Here is a 20,816-nt window from a genome sequence, read left to right on the forward strand (position 1 = left end):
ACTGCAGACAGAGAAATAAGACTCAAGGGGCTGTTGGAGAGAGGATGAGTGAGCGCTTCCTCGCACAAACGCAGCATCTGCAGCTTCCTTCTTGCTGTTTCATTCCCCTCAGCCTGTCACCCACACACAGCTACAGAATCCAAAATCTAATTTGGCCTTTGTCAGCTCCATAAATGGTGTTCTCTAGGGGTAATTCCCTGGTAAATGGACAGAAATTCTAAATTGGAAATCCGCATTGGCCGTCCAGGACCCGTTTCTCCTGAACTCCGGGCATGAGAATGCAGGGGACAGGTCATCCTGCGAGCTCTAATGCTGGTGACAAATGGGAAGATACCTTTACTGCTTAGGCAGCGACTTCAGACAGCCCAACCGCTGCTGGCCTGGGAGGTCTAATCAGCTCAGGTCTGGCCCCCACTGCCTCCCCGCACACCTCATTACTGCAGCAGGGAAATAACTAGGCCCCAGGAGGACAAGAACCTGGAACTAATTATTAGAGCAGGGGAAGGGAGGAATGTGGCCTTCAACGTGCTTGGGGGTTCGGACAAGGCACTTCCTGCTCTCTCTTCCTGGGGCTGGGGCAACAACCTCAGCCCCACTGCTCACTCTCTGACCCAGTCCTCACCAGCTGCCAGAAAAAAAATCTCCAACATGTAGAGGCCCTTTCTGCTCAAGTCTTGATAGCAGACACCTCTCAGCCCAGTGTCACCTCCTATCGGCCCACATCTGATGGCTGTGAAGGGCAGCTGTCTGCAAGCTCCGACTCATCTTGCACTGAAGAGCCATTCTGGATGTCTTTCTACTTCTGCCTGAGAACCTTCCAGGAGCCTGGGAAATAGCATGGTTGTAGGGAAAGTTCAATTTAGAAATGCAAGAAAGAGCCAGGTGCAATGGCTCACACCTGTAATCCCAGCACTTTGGGAGGCCAAGATGGAAGGTTCGCTTGAGTCCAGGAGTTTCAGACCAGCCTGGGCAACAAAGTGAGACCCTGTCTCTACAAAAAAATATATAAAAAATTAGCCAGCATGGTGGCATCCACCTGTGGTCCCAGCTACTCAGGAGGCTAGCCAGGAAGATCACTTGAGGCGTGATGATGCCAGTAAACTCCAGCAACAGAGCCAGACTCTGTCTCAAAACCCGGCAAGAGAGCCAGGCCCTATCTCAAAAAGAAAAAAAAAAAAGAAGAAGAAAGAAATGCAAGAAAGCTAGCACTCCCAGGGGCATCCTTCAACCTATGGGGTTGGGAGTTGATGGAGAAATGCCTCAGCTGTCAATGTTTCGAGCAGAGATTCTGGGGCATTCCCAGGAGGTTTGGTGGGATCATGATCCCATAATGCCCAGAAACAACCCGACAGCTTACTCTTATGTTGGCTTCTCCTCCTCCCTCCCTGTCTCACCTCCAGGTAAATCTCACCTCCAGGTAAATCTCACCTCCAGGTAAATCTCACCTCCAGGTAAATCACCTGGACCCAGGTCCTTGTCTCAGGCTCTACTTTCAGCGTTTTTCATGCTGTATTTCTCGGAACCCCAGGGCACCTTAGGATGTGTCTACCCCTCTCTCACCTGCATTTGATTTAATGCTCTGTTGTCATCGTCTTGAAATGTTTAATAAATTTTGAACAAGGGGCCCCATATTTTCATTTCGCATTGTACAATGCAAAATGTGCATTGTACCAGCTACGTACATTGTGCAATGACGTAGCTGGTCATCCTCTGAATTTCCAGCACTTTGTACCAAGCCTGGCACTTGGACTCAGTTGAATTGAATTGAACTGAGCTTTGAGCCTCTCTCCCTCCCTCTCTCCTCTCTTGCTCCTAGCTCCTTCCCTGCTTCCCTCCTGACCTGGGTCTTAAAGGTTGCAAACAGCAACAAGACCAGCTCCTCTGTTTCTCCCCTGGGGCAGAAAGGAGCGGGAGCCTGTGGCCTGCGTACTTGATAGTCCCAAGACCCCCTCAATGAGACTCCATCCCTTACCAGATCAGATTCCCCACATCACAGCTCCCTATGAGGAAACCATACGTTTTCCTTTTTAAATGTCATTACACAGTTCTCATTATATTTTAAAACGCTAAGTCTGACATAATTTGGCATTGCCCTAACTCTAAACCCTGGTAACAGAGAGCAATGTTCCACAGAGAAGAGGTCACATGAGCCAAAGCATTACAGAGACATGAGGTCAATGGATGACCTCAAGAATCAGAAGCAAACAGATTTTAGACAAGATATAGCTCCAAAGGTGGAAGAGTTTGGCCAGAACAAGGGGTCAGGGTGAGAAAATGCTTTTCTTAATTGGAAAAAAAGACAGCCCTAGGAAAATATGCACACACGTAGCATGATCTCTCTCTCTATTGAGTTTCTCTGTGAAAAGGAGAAGATGTAGAGGCTGCAAGCACAGACAAAGGGGACCAGGAGATTTGCAGAAAGCAATCACAGATAAGGTTCTTTCACTGGGGCAGTTAAAGCCGCAGAAAGGAAAGGCATCAGGGTTTAACACCTCATCTAGCTGACCAGAGGTCTCAGGGGGCTCAGAGAAGCCTCCAAGAAGCCAAAATTAAATTGCTCTGAGAATGAGAGAAGTTAAGAGTCAATGTAAAATTAAGCTTAATTATTAGCAGTTAAGGGCTAATGAGGATGCCCAATTTACCTAAATGTTGGGCTATTTCTACATCTTGCTCTAAATTAGCTATCACTTTTTATATGTAGTCATTAATTAGATTAGCTCATTATGCTTTGTTATTTAATAAATTCTACTACACACACATTCTATATGTCTATAGGTTATATATGTAATATGTATTACATACATATATTTCGGTTTCTGTCTTCTGTTTTTGCAATGCATGTATTTGAGAAAACATTAAAGGTCCACAATTATCCACAACCATAGAGGGGCTCTTTGTTCAAGGTGAGTCTAGCCCAGACACTACAGTTCACCTAATGGCAGCTATCCAGATTGTATGCATGATGACCTGAAAGACTAGAACAGCTTCTAATGGGGGAGGTGGGCATGAAAAGACAGAGGAAGAGGGAAAGGCACTGATCCCGGGCTGGAGGGGAGCATAAGGTAGTCATCAGGGATGATGCTTATGGTTAGTTGTGGAGGGTTCTTGGCGGCCAAAGAGTTTCCAGTGACTACGAGGGATCAGAGGCAAAGAAGCCATCCAGAACAAAAAGAGCCTTCCTTCTCCTGGGCCCAGGGGCCAGAGTAGGGGCCCTGGCTGAGCAGCAGGAAAAGGGAAATGGTGAGATCCCAGAGCCCAGGCCCAGCATAGGGGAACTGCATCTCCAGGACTCTGAGGAGCCAGAGGGAGGAGAGGTACAGGGAGGACTCCTGGGAGGGGCAGGAAAATGGCCTAAGCCAGGCCAGGGGGAGTTGGAGTTGGAGTTGGAGGAAACTAAGTTCCTACTGACTTCAATCAGTCAAAATGTGTTCCTAGGCTTGGTGTGGATAGACGGGGAGGCCCCGTAGCCATCAGGTGAAAGACAGTGGATAACACACCTGACCCAGTGAGGCCCTCGCTCAAGGCACCCAACCTCCCACGCTGTCCACATCCAATAGTAGGTCTAATCCCAGCCACAACCAAAGCCACCAAAGTGCAACGTTTTGGGGGCAACTGGCTTCCTGGGTGGACGCTACTATCCAACCTGAACTTGAGTCACTCACGTAGTGGCTCATTTTTGAATTTCAGTGAAGATGACTCTCTTGACTTGATCCCTGAACTGGGTGGGAAGCACCATGCTTGGCAGCTTTGAGTGGTTCACAGGCAGCAGAGGAACCCAGGGGAGGAGAAGGAGAGTCTAGGTACCAACTGTGGAAGTATGTTGGAGCAGGGGCCTTGTCCCACCTGGCATCCCAGCATGAAACCTCCCAGGGAGGTGTCCCTGGTTACAGGAGGCCCCATGAACTAGACCAAAATTGTCAATGTGTGTTTGGGTCAAATGGAGCGAGCCAAGGGAAAGGCAGCCTCTTCCCAGCCTCTAAGCATAGCTGGTCTGCATGCACCTCAGAGTCCCGGCCTGGGGGAATCACAGCCCTTGCACCCATCACAGGGAGCCAGACCATGAGGGTCCACACCTGGATGGCTGAAGCACTTCTGCCAGGTTCCCAGATCCCTCCCAGAGGCCTATCCCTTGGCCACCACCACTGCTGCCATCTCCAGTCACTTCACCTTCGACCCTTTCCCCACACTCAGTGAGAGGTGCATGTCTTGCCTGTGGTTCCACTAAGCGTTTCGGTTCCTTTCTTGGCAGCCTTTCCAAGTGCTGAAGCCCCACCCACAGCAGTGTTCCTCTCCCCAGAATGACCAGAGTGCAGGGGAGGGACTTGAAGGCTCCTAGTGAGGTACCTAGGCCAGCCCTGACCTGCCTGTGTTCCTCCAAAGGATGAGGGGGCTACACCAGGAGACCTCTAAGCAGCCTGTGCTCTGGCCAGACCTGCAGCAGGCTGGAGGCAGGAGGCTGCTTCATTGGCTGTGCTATGCTCTGGGAGCCCAAGGGCCAGGTACCCAGGTAGATGCGTGGGCAGGTAGGACAGTCCACAGCCAGCATGGATGAACCCTGAGCTGGCCTAACCTACCCCATCCAACACCCCCTCACCAGCTCCCAAGGCAGCCTGGGAGCAGATTCTGGAAAGTATCTTCTCCATCAATCCCAGAGCCATTTCAAGACCCAAGAACACAGGCTGGAGTCAGACCCGAGTTTAAGTTCTGTCTCCACCACTTCGTAGTTGTATTATCTTGAGCAGGTTATTGCACCTGGCCACTATCAGTTTCCACATCTGTGCACTTAGCACAGTAGTTGGTAGAGAAGAAATCACCTATCATAGTGGCTCAAAGGTGAGGGGGAGAAACAGGAAGTGGGGAGAGATTCAAAGATACTCAGAAATGAGCATCCTGAGGACAGAGGCCTCAGACAGCAATTTAAGCCCCCAAGACTGAGGCAGAGGTGGGTTTGCCAAGGAGGAGGCAGCAGGAAGTTTTCGGGAGGAGACAGCAGACTGGGGAGCAAGTCAGTTCTCACGGCCGCTGAATAATTCACAGGGCAGCCGGGATGGCATATGCTTCCTCTAAGCCCTCAGCAGCAGGAATGCCAGCCTCCCTCCCTCTCCTGCACTCCTCCCTCCTGTCGTCGCCCAGGAAACCAGCTACCTCCTCACGAAGGAAAGGCCACCCGGGGTCAGAGAACAGGGCAATGGAGGGGGAAATGGAAGCGGAGTCATATCCCCCAACCTGCCAGGCAGGTCCCAGTGGTGAGAAAGTCAGTTCTGCTGATGCTGCCAGGCGACAAGGCAGGAAAGCCTAGGTAAGGAAGAGGTAGAGATGCTGGGGACCCTCCCTCCTCAAAGCCACCAGAGATGCTACAAAATGAAATAATAAAGGTACAGATGCAGGGACTGAGGACAGTGAGAGCTCAGAAATGAGGCCGGTTTGGACACAACCTGGGACAAAGGTGTGTTCAGGGATGTTGGTCTGTTTGATCTTGGCTCCCTTCCACCCCTTGTGTCTGGCTTCCCCTGGAGCTGGCTCTCTCCTTCACCTAGAGTTTGGCTCTAGCCCCTTGGAGAGCCGAGTCATCTCTTAAGCTTAGAGTAGGTTTTCGAGAATAGATCCTGCCTGGCTCACCCCTGGCACACATCCTGCGTCATCCTTGGCCTTTTATAGACTAACATAGGCAGCCCCTGGCCCAGGGATTCAGTACCTCCTCTGTGTCACTCCCTTCCAGCCGCCCTCCCCATGGTCCCAGGGCCCTACCTACTACCTGAGGCCTGGCTTCCCTTGTCTTGCATCCTCACACTGCTTCCCAGGGCCCAAGACCCCTGCCTTGTCCCTACCCTAGTTCCCGTAGGGTCCCTAGGTACCCTCATGTTCTCAGCTTACTTCTTAATGCTGACGGAAACCACAGTTGCCTCACACAGTAAACAACACTAAATCCAAGGAACAGAAACTTCTGTGGCCTGGACAGTGCTGATGACAGGAGTCGATCTTTATTAATAAGTGAACTGAGGTTCAACTCTTCATGCATCTGAGAACAGCCAGTTACTGGTTGTAGAACCTTGTGCAAGTGGCTTAACCGCTCTGATCCTCAGTTTCCTCACTGTGAAATGAGGATATTTTAAGGATTAAGTGACAAGGGAATATAGCAGGCCCCTAATAAGTTATAGATGTGTTGTTTAGTAGTATTGCTAATATTAAATATGTCACTTTATTGTCTACAACATACACGCATGTGTGTGCTTACGTGTTCATCATTCTTCCTGGTTCACTGATACTGTTTTCTTTCTTTTTTTTGAGATGAGTCTCACTCTGTCACCAGGCTGGAGTGCAGTGGTGCCATCTCGGTTCACTGCAACCTCCACCTCCCAGGTTCAAGCGATTCTCCTGCCTCAGCCTCCTGAGTAGCTGGGACTACAGGCACGCGCCACCACGTCCAGCTAATTTTTGTATTTTTAGTAGAGACAGGGTTTCACCATGTTGGCCAGGATGGTCTCGATCTCTTGACCTCGTGATCTGCCCACCTGGGCCTCCCAAAGTGCTGGGATTACAGGCGTGAGCCACCGCACCCGGCCACTGATATTGTTTTCTGCTCATCTCAGTGGAGCTCATGCTTAAAGTGCAGCTGCACAGAGTTCCATTTATTACAAAGCCTAAAACATTGAAAACTTCATTCAATTAGCAAATTTATCATTATTGTCTGAGCAAGCTATAATTTTTGATTGAATTTGCCAAACTTGATAATTTTATTGAGCAAACCAAATTACATAAGGTTGCATTTGCACTCCTAAATTAAGAGAGTGACTTTAGATATGAAAAGGGTGCTACAAAAATAAGTATTGCATATGTTTCAAAATTTCCCAAAATTTCTATTTTTCCCCATAAAGAAAAATAAATGGTTTGGGTTATTCTTTTTTAACCCAAGCTTTTCAAGTTCCCAAAAATGTTGTATTTCTCAGCCCCATAAGGTGAGGAAAATATGCCAGGAGCACAGGATTGCATTTCTAGGACACCCTCAAGCTTGGCAGCCCCATCTCTGAGTCATCCTACCCATTGCTGAACTGTGTGGGGTTGAGCTAGAAGCCCTAGTCCCCTCACCCCCAGGACAGGACCTCACAAAAGAAGCCGAATTTTGCCTGGCTCCTGCCTCAGGCAGGCCCTGGTCTTCCCTCCCAGTCTTCAGTTCTAAGCCTTTTCCTGTCGTTGTCCCTTCTCACATCAACTGTAGTTGGGTGAATGGATGTTCCCCAAAAAGAGATACTGAAGTCCTAACTCCCAGCACCTGTGAATGTGGCTGTATTTGGAAATAGGGTTTTTACAGATGTAATCAAGTTAAGATGAAGTCATACTGGATTAGGGTGGACCTTAAATCCAAAGACTGTATCCTTATAAGGAAAGGAAGATTGAGAGAGAGAGAGAGGCACTCACACACAGGGAAGAAAGCTAGGAGAAGACAGAGGCAGACACTCGAGTGATGCAGCTACAAGCCAAGGAACGACAAGGGCTGCTGGGAGTGACCAGAAGCCAGGAAGAAGCAAGGACAGATCCTTCCCTAGATCCCTCCAAGGGAGCATAATCTTGATGACACTGATTGCAGACTTCCAGCCTCCAGGACTGTGAGAGAATAAATGTGTGTGTGTGTGTGTGTGTGTGTGTGTGTGTGTGTGTGTGTTTAAGCCACCTGGCTTGTGGTCATTTGTTACGGCAGCCCTAGGAAACTAACACACCAGCCAACTCCCAAGGAAGGCAGGCAAGCATGACTTCCCCTCCATTACTGATGGACAAACAGAGGCTAGGAGGCTGGGCACATCCTCCAGAGAAGACTTCAACCCAGGTCCACTAATCAATCACCTTGGGGGAGATGACAGAACCAATAGACTTCAATCAAAAGAACAGAGTTTAAGTTCTGCTCTTTCTGCTGATTTGCTATGATCAGGAGAAAGCCACATCCCCTCTTGGAGCCTTGAAATTTAGACTAAATAACCTCCCTCTTATCTAGCCTAGGATTCCACCGGACAAAGAATGGAAGCCCCAGGATCCACTGCCCTTAGCCTAGGGGTTCTACTCTTCCACCTAACATATATGGAGAAAGATCCAGGTGGACTGGTGGGTGGAGAAGAGGTCTGTGGAATGGGTATACCCATCAGAATTTCCCCAGGAACAAGTCTAGAGACAGAGATGCAGGCAGGGAGTTCTGTGCACTGGCCTGAAAAGCCTGCTGAGGGTGGTGGCTCACGCCTGTAATCCCAGCACTTCAGGAGGCCGAGGCGGGCAGATCACTTGAGGTCAGGAGTTCATGAGCAGCATGGGCAACATGGTGAAACCCCATCTCTACAAAAACTATAAAAATTAGCCAGGTGTGGTGGCTCGCACCTCTAGTTCCAGCTACTTGGGAGGCTGAGGTGGGAGGGGTGCTTGAGCCTGGGAGATTGAAGCTGCAGTGAGCCATGATCTTGTTCCTGTACTCCAGCCTGGGTAACAGGAGAAGGCCCCAAAAGCCCATTTATCCATGCAAGAAGCAGGAGATTGGGTGATAAAGCCCAGAGGAGTCAAGCAACTTGTCCAAGGACACAAAGTGGGAATGTGGCTAGGTCCTCCTGCCAGACCTCTAGCTGAACACTCTCAGATCTTGCAAAGAATCTTCCACACACTCACCTGCACACTAAGTGGTTGGAGACTCACTCCCCAAGGTGCCAATTTTCTTATCATGGTAACAAAACCAACAAAGAATTAATCTGCATGTTATTATTATCATGCACAGAGACCAATCTAAAAATGTCAGTGATAAAATATATCTACCTCCGGAGTAGACCACTCCCCTGCTGCCCTCCTTCACCGAGCCACTGCTGCAGGTATGCTGATCTTTTCTCTGTTCCTAGTTCACCTCTGCCTCGGGGCCTTTGGACCTCTATGGCTGGCTCCTTGTCTGATTCAACCACTGCCTCCCCAGTAATGCACTCTCTGACCACTCAGCTCAAATTAGCCACCACTCTGCTCCTATCCAGTTTCCAATGCATTGCCCTGTGATGTTTTCTTCATGGCACTTTCATCTCTTTAAAATCATCTTGTTTGTTGTGTCTCTCCCTCCACCCACCACTAGAATATAAGCTCATGCGGGCAGGGATTTTTGTCTGCTTTTGTTTACTGTGGTACCCCAGTACCTTATCCTCAAACAACAGTATGCATATAGGAAGCCCAAATAAATATTTGTTAAATGAATGAATTACTCTCTCTACCAGGCTTTGTCAGGGCTACAGGGACACATTAGACATGGTCTTGAGCTTCCAGACAGTGGGTGAAGCTGACGAAGACACCCATCATTATGGCACCCCATCATGCATGCTCTGGCAGAGAAAAGAATGAGGTGGTACAAGGCTCAGAGGAGGGAGCAGGCTCTGCTGGGATGGGGTCAGGACAGCTTCACCAAGAAGAAGACCATTGAATGGACCTTAAAGGATAAATAGAAGCTCCCTGGACCCAGTGTGGTTTCCCACAGTGTATGCCATGCAAAAAATGGTTGGTCTTGCACCAGAAGGAGATGGGGAGCCACCAAGAGTTTCAAGCAGAGGGGTCAGAGCAGGATTAGATTTGCACTTCAGAGCCGTCTTTCTGGTTGCTGTGAGTGCAGGATGGTTTGGAGGGAACTGCCAAGGGTCTGCAGTAACAACCCAAGTAAGAGATGATGAGGCCGGGACTGGGGTGTGTTGTCTGGAATGGAAAGGAAGGGACAGATTCAGTTGAACGTGTGGCCTGTTAGACATTGGAGAGAGTGAATGGGAAGGGAAAGAAGTCTAGATAACAGGGCAGAGCTGATGGCATCATGTCCAGGAGTCTAGTGGGATGAAGGTGGGCCCCAGGCTCAGATGTATCCCGATGGGCCCTTGATTTGACTCATGCAGGTGTGTCAGAACATCACATCTCATCACCTTCCCAGCTTCCAAGCTGGGCAATTTGGGAACATAATATTCATGCCGACATGGGAAAGGAGAGAGGGGTTTTGCTTTTGGCAACCCTCAGCCCAGGGCACTGGGTCTGAGAAGTTACCACGGAGGTCACTGGTGAGACGCCAGGAGCAGCTCACCATGGAGGGTGGGGACAGAAGGGCAGAAGATGCCATGAAAATGAGTGTAGTTTGCCTGTGAAGGAGAAGAGGATGGAGAGGATAAGGGAGAAACTTTGATGCATTTTTGGACTAAGGGAAAGAAACAATACAGAGGAAAGCACTTGTGGCACCTCAGGGAAGTCTGTGGAGAACAGATGGGAAGGGATACAAGGCAAAGGTGGGGATATTTGTCTCGGACAGAAGGAAACAAAAAATATGAGAACAAAGAGATGAACTGTGTCTGGGTGAGAAAGAGCACAGCATTAAGGCACATTCCCAACTAACAGCCTCTTTTTCTAAGGAAGCTGGAGGGGGGTGTGTCTTCTGAGAGTCAGGGGAAAGCAGGGGCCAGGGGCTCCAGGAAGGTCAAGGTGGTTGGTGCAGCCAGTGAGAAGAATGGGCTGCTGGGAGGAGGCAGAAGGGCTCTGATGGTGGAGGTCCTGAGTAAGCAAATTCTCCACCAGTGCCCAGGGACCCAGGGTACAGGGTAAAGGAGGTATTGCTGGATTGATCTGGGCTTGGTCCTCTGTCCTACAACCATGCTTGGACTTGTTGGGATGTGTGTCCTGATTTTTGAATGGGAAAATCTGTTGCCTGCTGTATCAGTTAGGGTCTCAGCAGGAAACAGATGGCACACTCAAATTGGGTAATTGAAGGAGAGTTTATGAAGGGTCTATTTACAAAGGTGTGGGCAGCGTGTAGGGGAGCCATGGGTTACTGCAGCTCCCTCAGGCTTGTATGGGGAGAGGGGATCATGACTCTGCTGCCACCCTGGGGCTGAAGGAGCAAGGGGACGGATGGCCATGGAACCCAGAGAGAGCCTCGTGGAGAAGGCTGGCCATGGAGACCGGGACCTTTAGTCAGCCAGCAGGGAGGAGCCAGGAAATAACTACCCCAACCCCCATTTCCTCCCTCCCTCCAATCTCCTGCTAGGCTCCCTCTTGACTGAACCCCACAGAAAACCAGAGGGCAAAGGAGCTCATTGTCAGGGCCAGACAGGTCAGCAGGGTGGAGGGACCAGAGCAGAGTTGGCGGGGACAGAGAATGGGTCCAGAGGGTCAAACAGAAGGCACCAATCAAACCCAGCTCTAGGGATCCCTGCCTTCAGAGCCACTGTCCTTCCTGTGCAAGAGGGAACAGACCAGTCCTTGGGGCCCCAGAGGGCTCAGAGGAGGAAGGTATGTTTTTGTGTGTGTCAGGAGGGGAGGGTGGAGTGACAGGGAGAGGAGAGGCTTCTCATCTTCTCTTCAGTATCATAACGTGTCCCCTCTCCCCACCCTCCCCAGCACCTGATTTCTAAAGTGGAGGCACTCCTGTTAAGAAAGAGGTGGTGATCAGATTCTGTGATTAGGAGGTTAGGGTGGGAGCCAGAGAGAGAGAAAAATAAAATGCTATAGGGGGTCAGAATCTCTGGGGCTCAGCAGACAGCCAGAAGGACAGGCAGATGGACCAGGGCCACCCCCCACTGACCCCTGCCTTGCTTCTTGTTCCATCGAGTACAATTGAGTCAAAGGTGCTAATAGATCCCTGAGAAAGATAGATGGAGTAATCAGCGTAAATGAAATTAACATGCACAGGGTAATCAACACTCATTAAGCCAATTTAGTCAAGTGATGACCTCAGTCAGCTTTTATTTAATCATATACTTAAATGTCAAATCAATATGCAAATTTCACCCAGGCCTTTTCCAATTATAACCCATTAAAAACTTTCCAGTAAATCAATGCCATCAGGCAGGGCGAGGACGGCAAGGCAGCAAGAGCAAGCTGCCCAGGTGACTGGACAGTGGGTCTTTTGTCTACAGCAGTCCCCCTCCCCCTAGGCCCTTTTCCTAGCCCCCACCTTCTACCATCAAAACTCATCCAACCAGGCTGGGTGTAGTGGCTCATGCCTGTAATCCCAGCACTTTGGGAGGCCGAGGTGGGTGGAACACCTGAGGTCAGGAGTTCCATATCAGCCTGGCCAACATGGTGAAACCCTGTCTCTACTAAAAATACAAAAATTAGCCAGGAATGGTGGCAGGTGCCTGTAATCCCAGCTACTTGGGAGGCTGAGGTAGGAGAATTGCTTGAATCCAGGAGGCAGAGGTTGCAGTGAGCTGAGATTGCACCACTGCACTCCAGCCTAAGCTACAAGAGCAAAACTCCATCTAAAAAAAAAAAAAACAAAAAAAACAAAAAAAAAAACCTCACCCATCCTATGTCCTCTCGCCACCATCACTATGACTCTAAGGAAAAGCAGGCCACAGACCCAAGACTTCCCCCAACAATCACATAGTCACCTCACTCACACTCCTGGGCACTCAGCACCTTGTTTTTTGCAATGAACATTAGTGCTTGCTATCTTCTTGAAGCCTACCAAAACTCCTAGCAGGTAGACATCAATATCCCCCAAAATTACAAATTACAAATGACAAAAGGGAAGCTCAGAAAAGTTTGGAAGCTTCTCCCAGGATACCAGCTCATCAGTAGAAAATGGGGACGGGAGGCAGCACCCTGAGGCCATGCCCTGCCTGGAGGCCAGTCTGCCACCCACATTTAGGCAAAAGGAAGAGGTGAGGGCATGAAAAGAGGCGTCTTCCCTTCCATGGCTGAGTCAGCCAAAACCCTCAGGCCCCACCTCCAATGCCCTAATGAAGCTGGGATGTGATTGATCCACATTTAAAAGGCTGTGTTGGAGCTGGGGAGAATCCATTGAGGCCAGGAGTTCAAATCTAGCCTGGGCAGCATGGCAAGACTTCATCTCTAAGATAGATAATAGATAGATGCATAGATAGATAGATAGATAGATAGATAGATAGATAGATAGATAGATAAAAGGCCATGTCAAATTAGGTTAACTTGTTCCAGACCTTGGAAAAAAATACTCAAATTATGACTGTCTTTGCTTATTATCCCATCTACACTTGTTGCTGGCAGATATGATAATACCAGTGAGATAAGAAACAGACAAACAACCAAAGTCCCACAGAAAAGGAAACAGGGAAAGAAAGGACCAGCGCTTACCAGATTCTTGCCTGGCACCACATTTGCACTGTGCTGGGTGCTCTTCCTTTGGTGATCTTGTTTTCAAGGTATGACCACTTCATAAATAAGGGAGCAAGATCAGAGAGGGTGGCGAATGTCCCTGAGGTTGCACAGTGAGTATATGGCAGACTTGGGAATAAAAACCAAGTCTTTCTGCATCAAAGGACTCAAAACCCACAGGTCATTCATGCCCAGGGGAGCCCAGGTACCTGTTCACATAGACTCTTTCCCCAGGAGCTGTACCACCAGCAGGTACAGGCCAGACCAGTGGGCTAGGGGCCTGGCTTCCTGATATGAATGGTCCAGGGGAGCAGCCTGAGCCCCCTGCCTGGCCCAAGAGGCCCAGCCTCAGGCTGGTGCAGCAGAAATGACAGCTGCCTCTCAGAGACCTGCTTTCCAGGGCCAGCCAGGAGCTGGCAGGGAGAACACTGGAAGAGTCTTGATTCTATCACAGCAGACCCAGACTGAAGATGAATTCCTGGGGATATGCATGGGAACTGACTTGCACATGGCACCGTGGTGTCGGCGACTGCTGGAAAATGATTGGGAGTGTCAGTAACCAATGGTGTGAAGGAGTCAACACTGGTGCCTTTGATAGTTTCAGAGCCACTTGCCTGCAGCTCTGAACCACTCCCAAAGAAGTGAAGACAGGAGGCCTCTGACTGAGTAGGGGGCAGGATAGGAACACTAAGCTTGCTGGCAGAGCTGAGAACTGCTGTCCCTTGCCAAGGCTAGAACCATCAGATTTGGAAGGCACCACCTACATGCCCCATGCAAGGTGAGGTCAGAAATAGTACACATGGACCCTGCTCCCGGCCTCTAAAATGATGAGGGAGAGGGCCAGTAAGTAGGGTGACAATGCCTCCTGGTTTGCCTGGGACTTTTCTGAGGAAAATCCCATGATTCAGGAAGCCCCTCAGTTCTAGGCAAACCCAGATGGCTGGTTCCCCTGTAGAAGAGCCAGTCGGAGCTGCTATGGGAGAGAAGGGCATCACCCTCCATCCTCCACCCAGCAGCTTGGGCAAGACGTAGTTGACTCCTGTCAGTTTCGTAACTCACAGGAAGAGGAAGAGAGGAAAGGAAATGCCAGGAATGAAAGGGAGGTAGGGGAGGGCGAAGAGTGATGGGCTTTATTCGGTGCCAGCTCAAGGTCACGAACGGTGCTAGGAGCATTCAAATATATCATCTCATTTAATCCTCGCAACAACCCTAGCAGGCAGGTGCTATCATTTCCATTGTATGTGGAAGGGAAGAACATTCAAATATATCATCTCATTTAATCCTCGCAACAACCCTAGCAGGCAGGTGCTATCATTTCCATTGTATGTGGAAGGGAAGAACATTCAAATATATCATCTCATTTAATCCTCGCAACAACCCTAGCAGGCAGGTGCTATCATTTCCATTGTATAATGAAATGAAGAAGCCCAGGCTCGATCAGTTAAAGAATTGACAAGAAAAACTGTTTTTCTGGAGACACTTTGGCCAGTAACTCACCCCTGGGGAAACAAAAGTGAGTGGAACAAAGGGACTTAGCCATGCCGGCCCCCGTGGGGCCAGAGAGGAGAAAAGCAGAACTTAGTCTGACAGATGCACCTCCTCTAGAAAAGGGCAGATTTTAAAGAATCTTCCCGATAGAGAGATGCAAGTCCCTGTCTGGATCTTCAAAGGGGAAGACAGCTCCAAGCGGGGAACAGAAATGTCACAGTCAACTAGGACCTGGAGTAGTCCCAATAGGGAAGGACAGGCAGATCTGAAGGAGTCTCAGGAAGCAGCTCTCTGGTAAGCCCAGAGGTAAAGGGTGTCTGCACAGACGGCAGGGGAGCACTGGCCAAGCAGAGCGCTACACAGACCACAGGAACCCCCAAAGCTGCCAGAAGCTCCAAGGGGACTGAAATGTAACAGGCAGGTGCTTAAGACACATCTCCAAACCCCAGAAAGATTCCTGTCTGAGAGGATGAGAAAGCCAAAAAATCCTAGGGGACAGAAGAGGGCAAGAAAACTCCAAACAAGCAAAATGTCTTCATTTTGGGAAACGTAGAAAAGGAGCATTTTCCTAACTTTGTCTTCATCCCAGCAAGAGCCTAGGATGTCAGTTTGTGTGCACAGGGAAGGCAAGTCTTGGAAGGAGGCCTGCCAGACCCACCTCATTTCCTGTTCTGTCAAGTGACCGCCAACCTAGTGAAACTCCAGGGGTTTGGAGAATTCTCCCAAACTCCTATGGACCAGACAAGTAAGAGGGAGTTGGATGGCAGAGCTCAGGGCATTCATGTGGGCAGGGTCAGCAGGATCTATCCTTGTGGGTCTGGGATGCAGGGGGTCACAGGGAATTCCAGACAGAGGAAATGGCAGGAACAAAGGTGTGGCAAGTGGGAAACAGAAATGATTCCTGATCATTCCCTCCTGAGTTGTAACAAGGCAGCTTCTCGCTCACAGGCTGATATACTCAGATCTCTCAGCAGCTTGAACTTCCCATATCCTATGACACTCATTTCTCTCATTCCTCAAATGAGCACGTATGGTGCAGTTACTATGCCAGGCATTGTTCTAGGCACTGGCAAGCAGCCATGCACGAGGGGGCAGACAAGGGCCTTGCTTTCACAACACTTAGAGGCTAGCAGAGAACATGACACTGAGCAAAAGAAACTCCATTCTCTCAGGAAATTCTCACCAGCCATGCAGATTTAAATGCTCGACTATGTTGATGACTCTGAATTTATATCTCCAGCCCAAACGTCTCCTCTGAACACCAGATGTGCACTTTCAACAGCTTCCTGAATATCTACATTTGCGTTTCTAAAAGCATTTTAAACTCATAGTCTCTAAGACAAAAATGAGTCCACAAACTTCCCGCTCAACAAAACCTGTTTCTGCTCTTCCCTCAGCCTTTCTTCCCAATTACTCAGGTGAAAACCTGGAAGTCATCCTACATTCCTCTCATCGTGTGTGTGCATGCATGTGCACACAACTCACACACACATGCACACACACACACATGCATGTGCACACAATCCAATCCATAGCCAAGTTCTTCTGGTCCTAATGTAGAAAACAAAACAAAACAAAAAAATCCCAAATTGGCCACTTCTTCTAGCTGTGTACTTCCACAACTAGCACCCTGGTCAGAGCCACTGTCATCTGTCTTCTGCACCATTAAGTTAGTCTCTTCACTGGTCTCCCTGTTTTCCACAATTTACCACCCTAGGATATAGTAGCCACACAACATCCCAAATAATCTTTTAAAAAATCTAAATCAGGCGGGGCGCGGTGGCTCATGCCTGTAATCCCAACACTTTGGGAGGCCAAAGTGGGTGGATCACGAGGTCAAGAGATCAAGACCAGCCTGGCCAACATGGTGAAACCCCATCTCTACTAAAAATACAAAAATTACCTGGGCATGGTGGTGCGCACCTGTAGTCCCAGCTACCCAGGAGGCTGAGGCAGGAGAGTGGCTTGAACCCGGTAGGCGGATGTTGCAGTGAGCCAAGATGGCACCACTGCACTCTAGCCTGGTGACAGAGCGAGACTCCATCTAAAAAAAAAAAAAAATTCTAAATCAGACCATTTTGTTCCCTTGCTCAGAACCCTTGACAACAAGCCATGCTCAGGTCCCTCCATCATGAGAAAAAGCACTGTCCCAAGCCCACGCTTCACCTGCCCCCCTCACATCAGGGTGTTCCTTAACTGTCACTCTCCACTCCCTGCCCCTCGCAATCTCCCACCAGCCAGCCTCCAGCCTCCAAAACCTCTCTCAGCAAGGTGACCCACGACCACATCCTGGGCTCACCCCTCAGCCTCCTGGGTCTTCATCCTCCCTGGCACTGTGCCCACAACCCTGCTGACCATTCATTTCCTCCCTGGGGTTTCTGCAATCTAGCTCCTCCCTGGTTCTCCTGTCTCCTCTCTGACTGTTTCTCTATTACCTTCCTGAACTCTTCTTTCTCCAGTTGCTCCATAAATGGTGGGGGTTCCCAAAACTCGCCCTCTTTTCTGCTTATTGTAAACACTTCATCTACTTTTACTAACTCATCACTAGTTCACTATCACTAATTCTCTGATGGTTCCCTAGTCTGTGTCTTCAAGCCCCAGACTTGTAATTATAACTTTGTTCTAGCAATAGCACTGCAAACCAACACAAAAAGCTTGTCATTACCTTATCACTTTATCCGCATGCGCACCTTATTCTGATGCAATTTCCAATGCCAGAAATCTGGCATCATCCAAATCTCCTCTCTCCTTTGACCACTCTAATGTGTAATTTAGCTTTGTTGTATGATCTGCCTCCTTAACACTGCTTGTATCTGTCTCCTCCTTCCCCTGCTCCTGCCTTAGGGAAGGCCCTCACCACCTCTCACCTGGATCTCTGCCTGCAGACTCACCTCCTGCAATCCATCCTCCAGCATCTCAACACCAAGGAGGTTTTCCTAAAGTGCAGATCTGGCCATGTCACACTCTTCACTCTTCTATGAACCCTCATTGGTGTGTCAATCAGCTGCTGTTGCTGCATAACAAAACACCCCAAAACTCAGTGGCTTTGAAGAGCTGTCATTTGTTTTTATATAATAGCTTGTGCATTTGTGGGTCAGCTGCATCAGTTGACCTTGGCTGGAGTCATTAGTGGTCTGCGGGTGAGCTGGGGGCTTGTCTCTAGTCTGGGCTTCACTGGGGCACAATCCCTCCTGGAACCAGCAGAAACATGCAAGGTCCCTTGAGACCCAGGCTCAGAATTGTCACTTGGTCAATCCACATCACTCTATTGTCCAAAGCAAGACACATGCTGAACTATTATTGCAAGACACATGCTGAACTAGTATCACAAGGCAGAAAAATATACATCTCACCTTGGTGGGAGAATGCACAAAGACCCCTAGCAACAGCCTGGGTACAGGGAGGGCTGAAGAATTGGAGCCATTCATGTGATTCACGACAATAGCCTCCCATTGCCCTCAGGGTCAAGTCTCAACTTCCTGATGTGAAGACCCTCCATGAGCTACCCTGGCCACTTTTCCAGCCTCATCTCTTATTTCTCTGAACTTCTGCCCACTCCCTAACTTCCCACAGCTCCCCAAATATGCTTTGTTATTCCACACTCCAGGTTTGCCTTTGCACCTGCTGTTCTTTGTTCCTAAAGCCCTCTCCTCCTTCCCTTTCCACCACTGCCCATCTGGGGAATCCTTACATTCTTTGCAATATAGCTCAGCAAGCAGCTCCTCCTCAAGGAAGCCTTGACAGCACCTTCCCAACCCTGCAGGGTGGATCACATCCTCTGTTATGCCCCTTCCCCTCCCACTGTACCTATTACAACACCAATCCCTGCGCAAAGGTGTCCATTTTCTCCCCTAGTTGTTGAGTGCCTTAGGACAGTTCTATTAGTTTGCTATGGCTGCTGTAACAAGTTGCCACAAACTTAATGGTTTAAAACACCACCAATGTATTCTCTTACAGTTCTGGGGATCAGAAGTCTGAAATCAATCTCACCGGGCTAAAGTCAAGGTGTTGGCAGAGTTGGGTCCTTCTGGAGGCTCTAGGGGTGAATCTGTTTCCTCGCCTGTCTCAGCTTCTAGTGGCTTCCTGTTTTCTTTGGTTTGTGGCTTCTCCCTCCATCTTCACAGAGCAAGGACATCGCTTCAATCTCTGCTCCCATCACCATCTCCTCTTCTGTGCCCAATCTCCTTCCGCCTCTGCCTTTTAAGGAGCCTTGTGATACCACTGGGCCCATGTGGATAATACAGAATGATTTCCCCATCTCAAGATCCTTAATCACACCTGCAAATTCCATTTTATCATATAGAGTAATGTTCACAGGTTCCAGGGATTCGAACATGGATATCTTTGGGGGCCATTATTCAGTCTATTTGGCAGTTTTCATGTTTGTTCTTCTGGCCTCTCCTACACCTGGCTTGGGATCTGGCACGTGATGAGGCTCAATACGTTTGATGAGTGGGAGAATGAATGCAGTACCAGGGTGGCCACTAGAGGTGCTAGAGGTCCCCAACAGGCTGGCTGCAAAGTCAGCAGGAAAAACTGAGGCCGCTGGAACCCCATCCCCCTACACTCACCATAACAGAGAATATTCTCTGTAATAAATAAGAGATCAAACCAGGCAACTCTGTGCAATACAGGCGCCGGGCTGCCTGAGCTAAAAAGGAAAAAGATTCCTCCCTGGAAGTGCAGAGACGGAGCTGTGTGCTCACTCCATGGGAGCATTAACCCCTGCTCCTCCTCATAACTACACAGACGGAGCTGGTTCCATGTGAACATTCAACCCTGTCCCTCTGTTAATCCTCAACAGACAATTGTGGATACTACTCTGCACTCATCAAAGGAAACGTGGTCCGGGCCCTCGAGGGGGGTGCCAGTCCAAATTCCCTATGAACATCTTCTGAATGGCAAAGTTTCAACCGAGAACCAACTTCCAAACACTTTGGAACTCATGGGAGCCTGGTTCCTTGACTTTCAGAGCTCTTCCTGGGAGTGCCCATCTACTCATGAGCAAACACTGAGCACCAACAATGTCCCAAGCCCCGTATCAACTTCTTCATTTGTGTGAGGCTGGCCCATGAGCTTCCCACTGGCCACAGATTGACATTCCCTGCAGGACTTCTGCAGGTCTTCAACCTTGTCCTGATCATTCCCTACCATATCAAATATTGCAGAGAAGCTGGGAGGGTGCCTAGGAAGGGAGTGGACACTAGGAAGTCATTGGTGATTCAAACCAGTGTCAAATATTGCAGAGAAACTGGGAGGATACCCGGGAAGGGAGATAGGGAATGGCCACTGGAAAGTCACTGGTGATTCAAACCAGAGAGGGTGTTTGGTCAGGTGATGGGTGTGGCAGGAGAAAGCCAAGCTGTAGCTGATTGAGAGTAACATGGAAGGTAAGGATATAACAACAATAATAGTAGCAACTAATGATTCAATTAGCTCTAATCATTTAATTAGCCCTTACTGTGTACCAGACTGCACTATGTGCTTAACATGGATGATCTAGTTTAATCTTCCTAACGTGCTGGTAAGGTAAAGGATAGTAAGCCCACTTTACAGATGAGGGAACTGAGGCACAGAGAAATGAAGAAGCTTGCCCAAGACACACAGCTGCAAGTTAAGCCAGAATGTGATTAACTACCTCTAGACTATTTCTTCTAGAAATTTGACCCTGAGGGAAAGCTAAGCTATGTATGAGGGGGAGGTACTATGTTCAAGAAACTTTGTGTTTGAGGGAAATTGTTTTATAGGTAAAGAACATAAACATGGCCAGGTGCAGTGGCTCACGCCTGTAATCCCAGCACTTTGGGAGGCCGAGGCAGGTGGATCACCTGAGGTCATGAATTCAAGAGCAGCCTGGTAAAACCCCATTTCTACTAAAAATAGAAAAATTAGCTGGGCATGGTGGTATATGCCTGTACTCCCAGCTACTCAGGAGACTGAGGCAAGAGAATCACTTGAACCCAGGAGGCGGAGTTTGCAGTGAACTGAGATCGCACCACTGCACTTCAGCCTGGGCAACAAAGCGAGACTACATCTCAAAAAAGAAATAAATAAAATAAATTTAAAAAAATAACAGACTGGAGATGCACTGATGGGTGGGGGCTCAACTGATGGAGGGAGCAGGATCCAGGACATGCATGGGGGCTGGGCCAAACCCAGGAGAGGAGGAGAAGGTGGTTAATGACCAGAGGCCACTAAGGTGGTCAGAGGGC

Source organism: Pongo abelii, chromosome 1 (assembly GCF_028885655.2).
Source record: "Pongo abelii isolate AG06213 chromosome 1, NHGRI_mPonAbe1-v2.0_pri, whole genome shotgun sequence".
NCBI lineage: Eukaryota > Metazoa > Chordata > Mammalia > Primates > Hominidae > Pongo > Pongo abelii.